The sequence below is a fragment of the Tursiops truncatus genome, chromosome Y (assembly GCF_011762595.2).
Source record: "Tursiops truncatus isolate mTurTru1 chromosome Y, mTurTru1.mat.Y, whole genome shotgun sequence".
Classification (NCBI taxonomy): domain Eukaryota; kingdom Metazoa; phylum Chordata; class Mammalia; order Artiodactyla; family Delphinidae; genus Tursiops; species Tursiops truncatus.
Genome location: NC_133428.1, coordinates 6,976,478 through 6,989,542, shown reverse-complemented (window position 1 = coordinate 6,989,542; position 13,065 = coordinate 6,976,478). Strand labels below are relative to the sequence as shown.

At 60.1% G+C, this 13,065-nt stretch overlaps 1 protein-coding gene across 5 annotated transcripts in view; it reads right to left on the bottom strand.

Annotated features, from left to right (window-relative positions):
• The window catches only part of PPP2R3B (protein phosphatase 2 regulatory subunit B''beta), a 53,521-nt gene that overhangs the window by 31,314 nt on the left and 9,142 nt on the right, over nt 1-13,065 (bottom strand). The window lies entirely within an intron of this gene.

The following is a 13,065-nucleotide window of genomic DNA, read 5'->3' as shown; positions in this document are numbered from 1 at the left end:
CGCGACCCCTCGGTCACATCAGGGACATCCCGCGTCCCCTCAGTCACATAAGGGACCTCCCGCGACCCCTCGGTCACATCAGGGACCTCCTGTGTCCCCCTCAGTCACACCTCGGGACTTCCCGCGACCCCTCGGTCACATCAGGGACCTCCCGCGTCCCCTCGGTCACACCTCGGGACCTCCCGCGACCCCTGGGTCACACCTCGGGATGTCCCGCGACCCCTCGGTCACATCAGGGACATCCCGCGTCCCCTCAGTCACGTAAGGGACCTCCCGCGTCCCCTGGGTCACACCTCGGGACGTCCCGCGACCCCTCGGTCACATCAGGGACATCCCGCGTCCCCTCGGTCACACCTCGGGACGTCCCCTGTCCCGTCAGCCACATAGGGGATGTCCCGCGTCCCCTTCTGTCACATCGCGGATGCCCCACGTCTCCTGTGTTTCCTGAGGCCCCAGCTGAGGAGGCAGCTGTTCAGTGCTTGGCGACCTTGCACGGGACAGTGACCGTACCAAGAGGAGGTGGAGCCGTCATGAGTCGGCTGTACCAGGTCCGTGTGGCAGCCTGGGGACACTGGGCGACGAGCTCTGTGATCACCACGGGGCCAACACAATCCTGAGGGGCTGCGTTCAGACTTGGCTCAGTCCTGAGAGGCGAGCGGGAGATGGGAGGCGCCCGGAGGGGAAGGAGAGGCGCAGCAGGCCGCCCTGAGGACCCGCATGGCCACGGGCTGGGGCAGCGACAGCACGGGGATGGGGTGGGGAGACGGCAGGAGGCGGGAGGACAGGCCCCGGAGGAGCCCCTGCCCCGGGAGGGGCCGCGGGACGCCTAACGTTCCATTCAGACTCGGCCCTGTCGGCGCCCAGGGACAGAGGCTGACCCCCTCCTCCCAGCCCTAGGACGTCCTGGCTCTGGGATTTGGTTTCGGGGCAGAGCTTCTGGGCTGTGATGCCCACCTACGGCGGCAAAGAACAGCCGCAAGGGAAGCAAGACCCAGCGCCGGTCCCGAGGACGGAGAGATTCGAGGGTTCACGCGTCACCTGGGGACGCCCAGGCTTCACCTGGGGAATGTTTCCTCCGGTTTCCCTCCTCTGGGCGGGTTCAGTTTTCCTCGCCTGTGTTTGGAGGGCAGGATGGAGCGCAGGCCCCATGTCTTGGGCTGTCACCTGTAGCAGCTCATGGCTCACGCCTGTGGAAAGGGCTGCTGGCTTGCACTGACGCCTCTGGCATCCTCCGCGGCGCGGCGGCACTCAGCGCCGGGTGCCACCATCGCCCACCGCCGAAGCAGCTGGGCCGGCTGGTCCCAGGGCAGGCACCCCACCTGCCAAGCCACGGCCGCAGACACATACAGACAAGGTGCCGCTCAACAACACGCGCTATTTTCTCCGCTGTCAGGATGGGGACGCCGCCCTCACCAGCCACCGGGAAGCGAAGGGAAATGAAGCCGCCAAGGACATGGCGGAGTGGAGCCTCGCCTCCTGAGAGCAGGGAGCTCTCCCCACGTCACCAGCTCCGTGGCGCCTGCCCCACGGTCACCTCGTAGGCCCCTCCCAGGAGAACTGGGCTCAGGCAGGAAGCAACGCGCTCCCAAATGGAAGGTCTGAATTGCAAGATGGGACGAAGGGCAAGGAACATGGTGCCTACATGGGTAAGTCCACGCACACGCCCTCCACGTACATCGGGAATGAGAATATTGCTTTACCTCTCTTTAAAGACTCTCTCAGGACAACAACATGAAATGAGAGGCTGCCGGCAGTGAAGGGTTTGAAGGTTTTGAGCTGGAGGGTAAAGATACTCACTCTGTACCTAAAGAAACGAAGATGACACCTGACGTTGTAAGATGAGCAGTAAGCTAGTATTAAGTGCTCCGGCGAGGGAAAGATAAAAAAGAGGGAAAGGAGAGCATAAAAAGAAACATAAATAAGACCGTGAAAATAAATCAGAATGGATTAATAGTCCTTATAAATGTAAATGGATGAAATGTTCCAATTAAAAAACAAAGATCAGACGGAAAAAAGAAAGTAAGACTGACTTACAGGAAACACGTGTAAGATATAAGGACACAGAAGTGGAAAACTTTTAACAAGTGGAAAAAGATATAGCAGCCAACAGTGACAAAAAGAAGGCTGGCATCGTCAGATTCATGCCCAGATAGGGTAGAAACTCTGGATGTGACAGACATGGTCAGGACACCACACTGGGCGTGCATCACGGGAAGCTCTGCGACCCGGAGCTGACCGCTGCCCCAGCACAGCCTCGGCGCCCACCAAGCCAAGGTGCTGGGGAAATGCAGGGACGCGGCACAGAGGCAGGCCAGGCCCGCTCCCCCGCCACCCCTGACAGACCACCGGATGACGGAAAAACAAACAGCTGGGCACGGACACGAGAGATTTACAGTGTAATCTCTGGGACATAAATAGAGCGCGGCCGGCACAGCTGCGGGACACACGTTCTTTTCCAGCACACAGGGCGCTGTTGGGAGCCGGCCACCTCCAGGCCCCAAACAGGCCTTAGCAGAGCCGGAGGGGACCACGGGGGCTGTTTCCTGAGCTACCTGCGTCCAGGCTGGACGTCCACAATGAAAGCGGACGTGGCACAAATACGTGTGTGTGTGTATGTGTGTTTGTGTGTGTGTGTGTGTGTGAGACAGACAGACACACAGGGAGGATTCTCAAGCAGGGCTGAAGCCTCTCAGAAGCCAACACAGCAGGTGGGGCACTCGGCTCCCAGAGCAGGGCAGCTTCCCTCCCAGCGACACGCCTGACGCCCGCCTCCCGGCTGTCACCCGGGCACCGGTCAAGATGACACCTGCTTGCAAAGAGCTATTTCTGTCGCCCGCACGGACACCAGAGCTGCCTGACTCATCACGATTCCAGACATCACGGAGACGCCCGGGGCCCCCAGAACACAGGCGGGCTGAAAACTCGGCCTCATGGGAAAGCACGGCCATCCCTGCGCAGCGGCAGGGGCCCCGGGAGGTGGGCCCGCACAAGCAAGCGCCCAGGCCAGCCTTCTCTAAACGCAGTCTCGCACGGCCAGCGCCCCGTCGGGCAGACACACTAGCTGGGGTGGCGGAAACGACCGTGGCTCCGACTCTGCCAGGGCAGGATGCAGGGCAAGTGCGGCACAGCCCGGGGGCAGCATCCAGCGGGCCGGCCCCATCTGAGCCGAGACCCAGGGGCAGCGGCCAAGCCCGGCGGGCGGCGCAGGGACACAGGCGGGCATGGCGCCCACCAGAGTCCACCGCTGGGCTGGGAGGCCCTGCAGGCCGGAGCTGCTTCTCCTCCGACCCCAGGGCCCCTCCCCACCGGCTGGCGGCAGGCTCCCCGGCTAGACCTGCCAAGGGCCCGCTGGACGGACAGCAAGAGTCCAAATGTGAAAGTTTAAAGCAGAGGCGCCAAAACAAAGATGAGAACGGCTGGCCCTGCGCGTGGGTTTGTTCATAAGTCCTCTAGCCACCACAGGAGAGGGACCGGCGTCGAGAGGCCACATGAGCCACGGAGGTTTCCAGGGGAGAAAAGGTGGCTGGAGAGCCAAGTCTCAGACCCACGAGGAGCTGGGCTGAGCAGGGCGGCTGCCGTGAGGGGACAGGCCGGGGCTCCACGTCCACGAGGCAGGGTCCTGAGACGTCGGCTGGGTCTGCACCCCCGGCCAGAGGACGCTGGGGCCCCACAGGGCCGGAAGGCAGGGCTGGGGGCATGGACGGGACGGGGGGGCGGCGTGAGGGGTCACATCCGTGGGCTCAGGGACCCGGGAGCCCACGTCTGACCCCTGGGTCCTGGGAGCATGGGTCAAGGGGGTACTCAGGGCCCACCCTGCGCGGGGCCATGACCCCGCGCGGTGTCTGAGACGGTCAGAGTCCCCAGGCCAGGCTGTCGCCGTGTGGAGGAGAGATCAGGTCAACACCCAGCACTGTCCCCCGGGGGCGGCTGCGCTGGGTTCTTGGTGCCCCGTGCATCCACCTGAAGGACCCCACGGGGCAGCTGGACGGGCGTGAGCGGGACCAGAGCACGGTGACAGCGGAGGAGAGCGTGTGCAGAGCCCGAGAGTCAAGCGCCGGGGGACGGAGCGTCAGGACCCGGCTTGGACAGGGTGGGCAGCACGGCCATAGCGGGCCCTTGAGGGCTTGTGACGAGGTCTGAGGGACGTCGCAGTGGATGACCTGGGGGCCTTGGGGCTGCTCAGAGCGCGCAAGGCGCGGGCGCCACAGGCAGGGCAGGCAGGCGGACACAGGCCGCAGGGGCAGGACAGCCTCCCACGCATGACACAGCCTCGCTGCACACCTTCCCTTGGCCCCGAAACCAGCGCGGACGCCCCAAGCTGGCAGCAGGGCCGGCATGTACGAAGCGCCCCCCCATCCCTCCACAGTCCCCGTCTGCCCACAAGGCCAACCCCACCTCCCTCAGGCCATCCTCTCCGGCCACACCCCCATCTCCACATGCCCTCCTCCCCACACCTTCCCCAGCTGCCCTCCGCCCCATCATCTCCCCACGCCCCCCACCATCTCCTTCCACCCTCCCCCCATCTCCCCATGCCCTGAGGTCTGCCGACCACCCACGGCTCTGCACCGAGTCCACATTCAAACACCAAGGGGCGAAGGGAGCCAGGAAAACTCTCCTCCCGGACACTCCCCCGATGCCCGCCCCAAGAAGCACTCACTCCACGCAGTGCGTGCGGACGTTTGTGGGAAACGTCACGGGAACACATCTGCTGTAAGGTGAAACTTCTACCTCTTAAAGGCAACCGTGAATCGCGTATCCCAAAAAGTGATTCTGTAAGACCAACAGCCATCCTGGAACAACCAGGCTTTCATGAACAGTTCTGCGTGGAGCCAGGACCCCCCCCCCCCAACCAAGATCAAGTCACAGCCGCCATGGGGGGAGAGGGAAGGGCTCCCCAATCCAGGGAACACCCCGGCGCAGCCTGTGTGCACCATGTGTGCGCCACGCACACAAACGGTAACCAGCAAACCTCAGACCTCCTCTCTGAAGAAGATCACCCTTAGCTGAGTCCACTTTAAGGTCTCCACGTTCAGATTCTAAACAGACTTTCCTTCTCCACAAGCAACAAACACACATGCATCAGCCACTTGCAGACAGAATTTCACAAGTTGAAGGATAGAGGTCAGACAGAAAAGTACCAGAAGCCCTGTAAAAGTTGAGACATGATCCCAGGAAAAAAATCCAGTTACACTACCAGCAAAAAGCAGGTCTTTTTTCCTACCCCAAACAGCCTGGCTTGATTCGATGTGATTTTTTTTTGGCCACGAGATGACCTTTCACTCCTCGCCTGGGCGAAAATACAAGTGATTAATGTGCCGAATATCCGTGAGGCAGCAGAACCTCCACTTGCCGGAAGGTCCCAGGTGGCCATGGCTTTTCAACTCCATGGTCCCCTTACACGAATTTACAAAGCACACACGAGGCACAGACACGGGGTTTGCTTCTGTGCGCGCTGAGGAGAAGCACCGTGATGTTTACAAGCCGAGTCGTCACTGAAGCCGCGGAGAAGGGCGCTCCGGCTGGTACGTGCCTGCGATAAAGCCCTTAAAACAACACAGGCGCTCGCGGCAAACCGCGCTCTCCTTTCCAACAGCGCTGCGCTGTCATTACCCAGGGCGCCACACGCTCCAACGACACGGGGAGGCTCGCTGCGCACCTGCGGAGGGTCGAGTCCCGAAGCCTCCTACTGCCCGAGGTCGACACCTCCCCGCCTCGCGCAAGACGCACCACGACGTTGCCCCGCGCCGCGCCCGGGGTATCCGCTGCTAGAACTCCAGGAAAAGAGATGCTGGCGGCTCCCTTCACAGCGCTTTCCCTGACAAACTGCACGGGCACACCTGCTCTCTGCGCGCACGGGCGCTGTTCCAGGGGTGCCGCGCATGGGCGCAGGTGGAGCCCCCCGAGCCCAGGCAGCCCCCCACCCCGACCTCGCCAGAGGGGCGAGGGGCCCGCGGACGCAGCGGACCCGCCCGCCGCACCTGCTGGAAGGCCTTGAGCCTCTTCTTGAAGCGGGAGGGCAGCACGAAGTCGCAGCCGCGGGCCAGCGAGGCCAGCTCCTGCCGCAGGTCGGGGTCCTGGCGCAGGGACAGGTCCCGGAGCCGCATGTCGGCTCGCATGGGCCGCCGGGGCCCGGGCCGGGCGCGTTCGCGGGACTGGAGCTGCGGCTGGCCGGGGCCGGCGGGGTCGGGGTGGTCCGGGCGGCCGGGCTCAGCGCGCTCCATGCGTCGCTGGCCGGCGCTCTGGGGGCCGGGCCTCGGGCGCGCGCATTCCTCAGTCGGGGCCGGCCGGGCGCACGCGGCGGGGGCAGGGGAGGCGTGGCGGACGCGCGGCCCCTCCCGTGGCCCGGGCTGTGCTCCGTGGTGCTGGACGGAGCGCTGGACGCCCGCCCCGAGCTGGCCTGCTGCGCGCGGAGCTGCTCTCCCGCCGAGAGACTCCCTCAGCTCAGCCTGTAGGCAGGCCGGCAAGGGCAGCGGACCTGGAGACGCCGCCTGCCGGCTCCTGGGAGGGTGGGCCTTCGCTCCGGACAAGGGCAGCCTGTCCAGGACTAAGCGGACCCTGCTACAGAGCCCGCAGCCGGCATCCCGGCCGCGCCCGCCCAACAGCCCACGTGCGGCCCAAGAGCTGGTACGTCGGGAAAACGGCCCCAAACGAAGGGGGCACCCACCAGCCCTTCAGGAGTTGAGAAGATACACTTAACCGGCAGAGGATGCTCTGACGGCCTTTGTTTAAACTCGGGGTTGGGGTGGAATTCAGGGTCTTACTGCTCTCGCCCTGTCGTACACGGCTGTGTAGGGTGTAGTGGAACGCAGATGACATAGATGGTGTGAGTGGTGTGGAATACGACACAGACGATGCATACTGTCGTGTCATGTGAGCGATGAGAGCATGCGACTCAGCCCCTGACACGAGGATGAACCAGCAGCAGAGCCAGGCCCCCCCTCTGGGTGGTCTTTTCCCCCACATACCGTCTAGATCAGGCCTGCATGTCCCACCCCTGAAATCCCAGGACCCCAGGAACGCCTGTTCCGGCCAAAGCTGACCTTCCCTGCCCCCTTCCCTCAGCCCCAGACAAAGATGTTGGGAGATGACCTCGGGGTCGAAAGGCACTTCACCCATCCACCCCCCTCCTTGTCTTTCTAATGGACTTTTTTTGGGGGGAGGGTAGCTTTTGTTTTACAGAGACGCTGGGCAGAAAGTACAGAGCTCCCGTGTGCTTCCCCTGCGGAGCCCAGGTTCCCTGTCACAAACACCCCGCACTGGGTGCTGCATCTGTTACAGCGATGAGCACACAGGATGACCCCATACTGATATGCTGCTATGAACAGAAGTCCACGGTTCCCCCTAGGGCACATCGTGGTGGTGCACATTCTGTGGGTCTGGACAAACGCACAGTGACGTGTGTCCACCATTACAGCATCACACAGCGCAGGGTCGCTGCCCTGGAGCCCCCTGGGCCCAGCCTGCCATTACAGCATCATGCAGCGCGGGGTCCCTGCCCTGGAGTCCCCTGGGCCCGGCCTGTTCATGTCCCTCCCCAACATTGACTTCTTACTGTGTCCGTATTCTGTCCTAACCCTAGCTGGGATCTGCCCTTCCCGGCGTGTCCCCTAGCTGGGATCACAGGGCTGCAGCCTCTCAGACCCGCTTCCTCTTTCATTTGCACCAACACCCCGCCCCAAATTCCTCTTCAAACTCCTGTTCAGGGGGCTGCCCTCTCTCCTGTCCTTCCCCTCTGCCTCTTTCCCATCTCTTTACCCTATTTTGTCCTTCTTCCCATTCCCAGAACATCCTCAAAGATTCAGAGGTTGGCTGGCGACCCCTCTGGTTCTCCAGACACGCAGACGGGGCAGTGTATGCCCCGCAACGTGGCCACAGAACCAGCCTAGCTGGTGTAGGGCCACAGGGCCTAAGTTCTGCCCTGTCCAGACCTGGACACAACACGCAGGAAGGCCCCCAATACCACGCCCCGGGCAGGGACCAGGTTCAGGACAAACTTCTGATTTCACGGTGTCGGCAGCGGGTCACCAGTGGCTCAGGGAGGCTTCCGGACCCAGGCGCAGCCCTGTCACTCCGCGCTGCGTCTGTGCCAGGAACAGCCACACCTGCAGGCTCACTCTCGTTCCCCCTCCCCTGCAAGCCCCAGGGAAGAGGTGCTCCTCCTGTAGCTTGAGAAACTGTCCAGGTCCTCCACTGGGGGCCCCTTCTATGCTGCTCCTCCCAGGGGAAGGCAGAGCATGTGTCCTGCCCCAGACCTGGGCTTGTCCCTGTGCCTGGCCCTGGCCAACCAGCCCAGGGGATGGCCGCAGGTCCCGTGCCGGCACAGACTGGGGAACACAGACTGCCGAGAACACAGGGGCTGCTAAGCCCAGGGGTGAGTTTTCACAGCAAAGCTCGGCGCTGCTGCACTGAGCGTGAGAGATGAGCACAAGGGCAGGTGGGGCAGCACAGGAACTACACACCTGGGCAGGCCCTGCCCGCAGGGCCTCCCGACCATACAGACTCTACCTTTCCAAGTCAGCTCTCAACTTTTCTGTTTAAGTTTCTGTAGCGATGCTGGTACACGTGCGTCAACTGCAGTGCTGAGGGGGCATGAAACCGACGCCGAGAGAGTCCCCAAGACCCCTCATGTGTAGGTTACAGGCTACAGCGTGTAGGCTACAAACCAGACTACAGGCTACAGCGTGTAGGCTACAAACCAGAAATTTAATCCAAGTAGAAAAAAGGAATATTTTACTCATTTCTTCACTTCTAGGTAAACTGGGGAAAAATCCATAGCTCCTCCAACGCTCAAATGTAGCTCAGGAGAGAGGGAGACTGAGGCCCCCAGCAACCTTCAGTAACGTTTCTGCCCCAGAGCAAGGGCTCACCTGCAGGACAGCCCCGGACAGAGGGAGCAGGTGAGGAAACAGGCCGCAGGCCACGGGGTGGAGTGGGCCTGGCTCAGGTAGGCAGCTGACCCTGCGCAGGACTGGCGGCTCCGGGCCGCTCCACAGACGGGGAACATCTGCCCCCCGCGGCCACTGCTCTGAGAGCAGCACACCCACCGAGGCAGCGTCTAGAACCACGCGGGCGCTCGGCACGTGCAGACACAGCATCACCGGCTCTCTTTCCCCTCCTTCAGCCCAGGCCCTGGTGCTCCGGAACCTGAGCCACCAGCCAGGCTGGAGACACTGTCACGAGGAACAGAAAGAGCCATGGGGGCCGGGGGCGGCCCCTCGCTGGCAAAACACCTGTGAAAACTCCTCTCAGCCACGCCCGGTATGGACGGCGCCCAACGCCGGCGGTGCAGACCCTGGGGCTGGCAGCAGGCCACGGGCACCCCTGAGGCCCCGGGTCTCCGCGGAGGCCTGAAGTCCCCGAGACAGCAGAGAACAGCTGATCCCTGCCACCAGCACCCCCTCCCCATGTTGCTCATCCCATGATTCTCTGAGCTCGGAGCCAAAAGCTGGCCAGGAAAACTAAGACGTGATGTACTGTCCACAATTTAGCGTCGATGCAGATAAAATAACGATTCCCGACAATCAGCTTTGCAACCCGGCTACAGAGTCACCTCAGCACTGGCCCATCTCCTGTCCCGGCTCCTGAAAGGCCCAGAGGCGGCCAGGCCACGTGCACACGAGGCCCCCAGACGGCGGCGGCTAGAGACGAGTTAGTGCCAGCCTCCTCGTGCGGTCTGAGCGATCTCAGACAGCTCATGGTGCTTCCCCTCTGGCAAAGGAGTTTTCTGGAAGTCTGCTCTTAAGTTTCTGGACTTGTCTGACAACGCTGATCTCTACGCTGCTCTGTGACGACAGCGTGTAGTCTGTAGGACGGAAAGGAGCTGACGTTTGTTCAAATGGGCTGTGGTCTGGGACTCGACACCCAGGGAGGTATGCTTCCAGACAAAAGAGGAACGGAGACCAGATTCACCCCCTGCCTAGATCCTACAGAGCATTTTTAGGAAGAAATGATACCGATATTGAACACCCTTACAGAAAACAGAGCAAGGGGTAACCACTGCCAGCTCCTCTTGGGAGGCCGGCATCCCCCTGACACCACCGCCAAGGACATCACACAGAAGACGGGAGACGGGTGTCCCCCGACCACAGACACACTGACCTCACAACATGGGAGCCCTCAGAGCCCAGCAACGTGCGAGATCATCAGCTGGGATCAGTGGATTCATCCAAGGAAGCAAGGCTGGTTAACACCCACAGATCAAGTGAGAAAACATCACGTGATCATAAAGAATTGGACAAGATTCAACACCCATTCACGTTAACAGTTCCCAACCAACTAAACATACAGGGTACCTTCCTCAACCTGCGAAGGGCGTTATGAAAACACCTGTATCTATATCATCCTGAGGAAGACGGGATGCTTTCTGGCTGAGCCGGGACAAATCGAGCACCTCCGCTCTCAGTGCTGACCCCTGACCAGGCCCCGAGACCCCAGCTGAAGTGTCGGGCAGGAAGGAAAGTCCCAGGCACGCCGGCCGGGAGGGGTGACGCGGGACAGCTGTCCCTCACGCCAGCACGACCCTGGTGCAGAGTCCTCGAGCATCTACTGACCGCAGAACTGATCAGCGGGTCAGCGACATCACAGGGTGGGGACTCAAGTGCACGGCTGTCGGAAGTCGGCATGTGGAGGTGATGGGAAGACAGTTCCACTCCCAGCAGCACCACAAGGAACAAACGCCCCAGCGACTCGTCTAGGGGAGGCACCGTAGACCCGCCCTCCCAGCCAGAAACCCTGCGGACAAGGACGGGAGCCTCCATGGCGGGTGACCCGCACTGCCGGGCGGCCACTGCCCCACAGGGTCTGCAGACCACATGGCCTTTTTGTGTAGAACTTGGCACCATGATTCTAAAAGTCTACGGAAGCAAAAAGCACCCAGAAAAGCCATCCCAACAGTCGTGCACCGGGGCGGGCAGGGTGCTGGTTTCAGCTCACCAGAATACGGGCGACCTGCAGTGCGCACACAGGTGCTCACAGGCGCGGGACAGAAGGTCCAGGAACCAACCCAGACACCTGCGGACACGGGACTTCCGGCAAAGGCGCCGGCACAATTCAATGGGAAATCATTTCAGAAAGCGACGCCGCAGCAATTGAGTAATCACGCACAAAAAAGCACGCTTCGAAACTTACCTCAGACCACACATAGAAATTAACCTGAACAAGACCGTAAGTCCAAGCATAGAAGCGAAATTGGGAAAAGTTCTAGAGAAGACACAGGAGAACACCTATCTGCCCCAGGGTATGACAAAGATTGTTTAGATTATGGACTATACTTCTGGGAACATCAAATAAGTAATAAATTGGACCTCGTCAAAATTTAAAACTTTTCTGCTTCAGAAAACACTAATAAGAATATAAGAGAAGGTGAAGGAGACTGAGACACAGACTTCCAGTTGCAAAATAAATGAGTCAGGGGTATAAATGTACGGTGTGGGAAACAGTAATTATGTAACATCTTTTTTGTTTTTTTTCCTTTTTTTTTTTGCGGTACGCGGGCCTCTCACTGCTGTGGCCTCTCCCGTTGCAGAGCACAGGCTCCGGATGCGCAGGCCCAGCGGCCATGGCTCACGGGCCCAGCCGGTCCGTGGCATGTGGGATCTTCCCGGACCGGGGCACGAATCCGTGTCCCCTGCATCGGCAGGCGGACTCCCAACCACCGCGCCACCAGGGAAGCCCCTATGTAACATCTTTGTATGGTGACATATCATTACTAGATTCATTGAAATGTATAGAAATACCAAATCACTATCTTGTAGAACAAGAACATAGTTTTATAGGTCAATCATACTTCAAAACAAACACTCATAGCAAAAGAGATCAGGTTCCTTACTAGAGGAAGTGCGGGTGTGAGGAGGGAATTGAATGAGGAGGTCAAAAGATACAAACTTCCAGTTAGGGGATACATGTGTACTAGGGATGCAATGCACAACATGGTAAAAATAATTAGCACTGCTACATATGGGAGGTGTTAAGAGTAACTCCTAGGAGTTCTCAGCACAACAAAAGAAAAGGTATCTTTTTCTAATATATCTTTAATGTTGTATCTATACGAGATAACGAACTATACTTATCGTGGTCAGCATCTCACGATTACATGAGTCTAAATATTACGCTGTACACAAACTTATGAAGTGCTGCGTGTCAATTATACCTTGATAAAAGAGGTAGAAGAAATGGAACATAAGAGAAGTCATTCACTAGGAAGACAATTTGCAGATCCTGTACATGATAAAGGAGTTGCATCCAACATACACACAGGACTTACCAACTGAATGAGAAAACCAACAACCCAGTGGGGAAAATGGTAGAGGCTCTGAATGGACACTTCAGCAAAAAAGCCCAACATCACCGTCACCAGGGAAATGCAGATAAAGCCGCAGAGGTGCCCCCAGAGGCCCACATTCCAGAGCGGGGCAGGTCAGGGGCCTGGCGATAGCCAGGGCTGGTCAGGATGGGGCAGGAACAGCCACCGCGCAGCCCCTTTGGAAGGCAATTTGACAGGCTCTTAAACAGCAAAATGCACAGGTGCCATAAAACCAGCGATCCCTCCTTAGGCCTGTCCCTAAGGTGAGTGGAGACATGGTCCTCACGAGGACTCACAGGCGAATGTGCTCAGCACGAGTACCCGTGAGCTCAAAGCCCGGGACAGGCCCAGGGTCCAGCAGACACAACACGAGGCACCCCCGCTCAGGGAGCAGTGCTCAGCAAGGAGACGAGGTGCAGAAGCACGCGCCTGAACTCGGTGAGCTTTATGGGATGAAGGACACGAGAACGCAGCTGGTAAAAGTCTGCCTGCAGTTGCAGAGGGGACCTCGGACTGCATGGACGTTGCTGCGCGCCCTGGCTGCCTCAGGGGGTGGCTAAGGCGGGGGAGGGTTTGTGCACAACTATTAACGTCCTTGGAACCCTAAATGGGAAGGCACCGCATCTCCAAAACTAAGCCATCCACTCTCGGCCAGCCAGAGGGACACTACAGCACCGCCCTGGACGGTCTGTCGCACCTCTGCACAGCCCGGTGACCTGCAGCACCCTTCAGCACAGGACGCTACCGACGCCAGGCCACCCCGC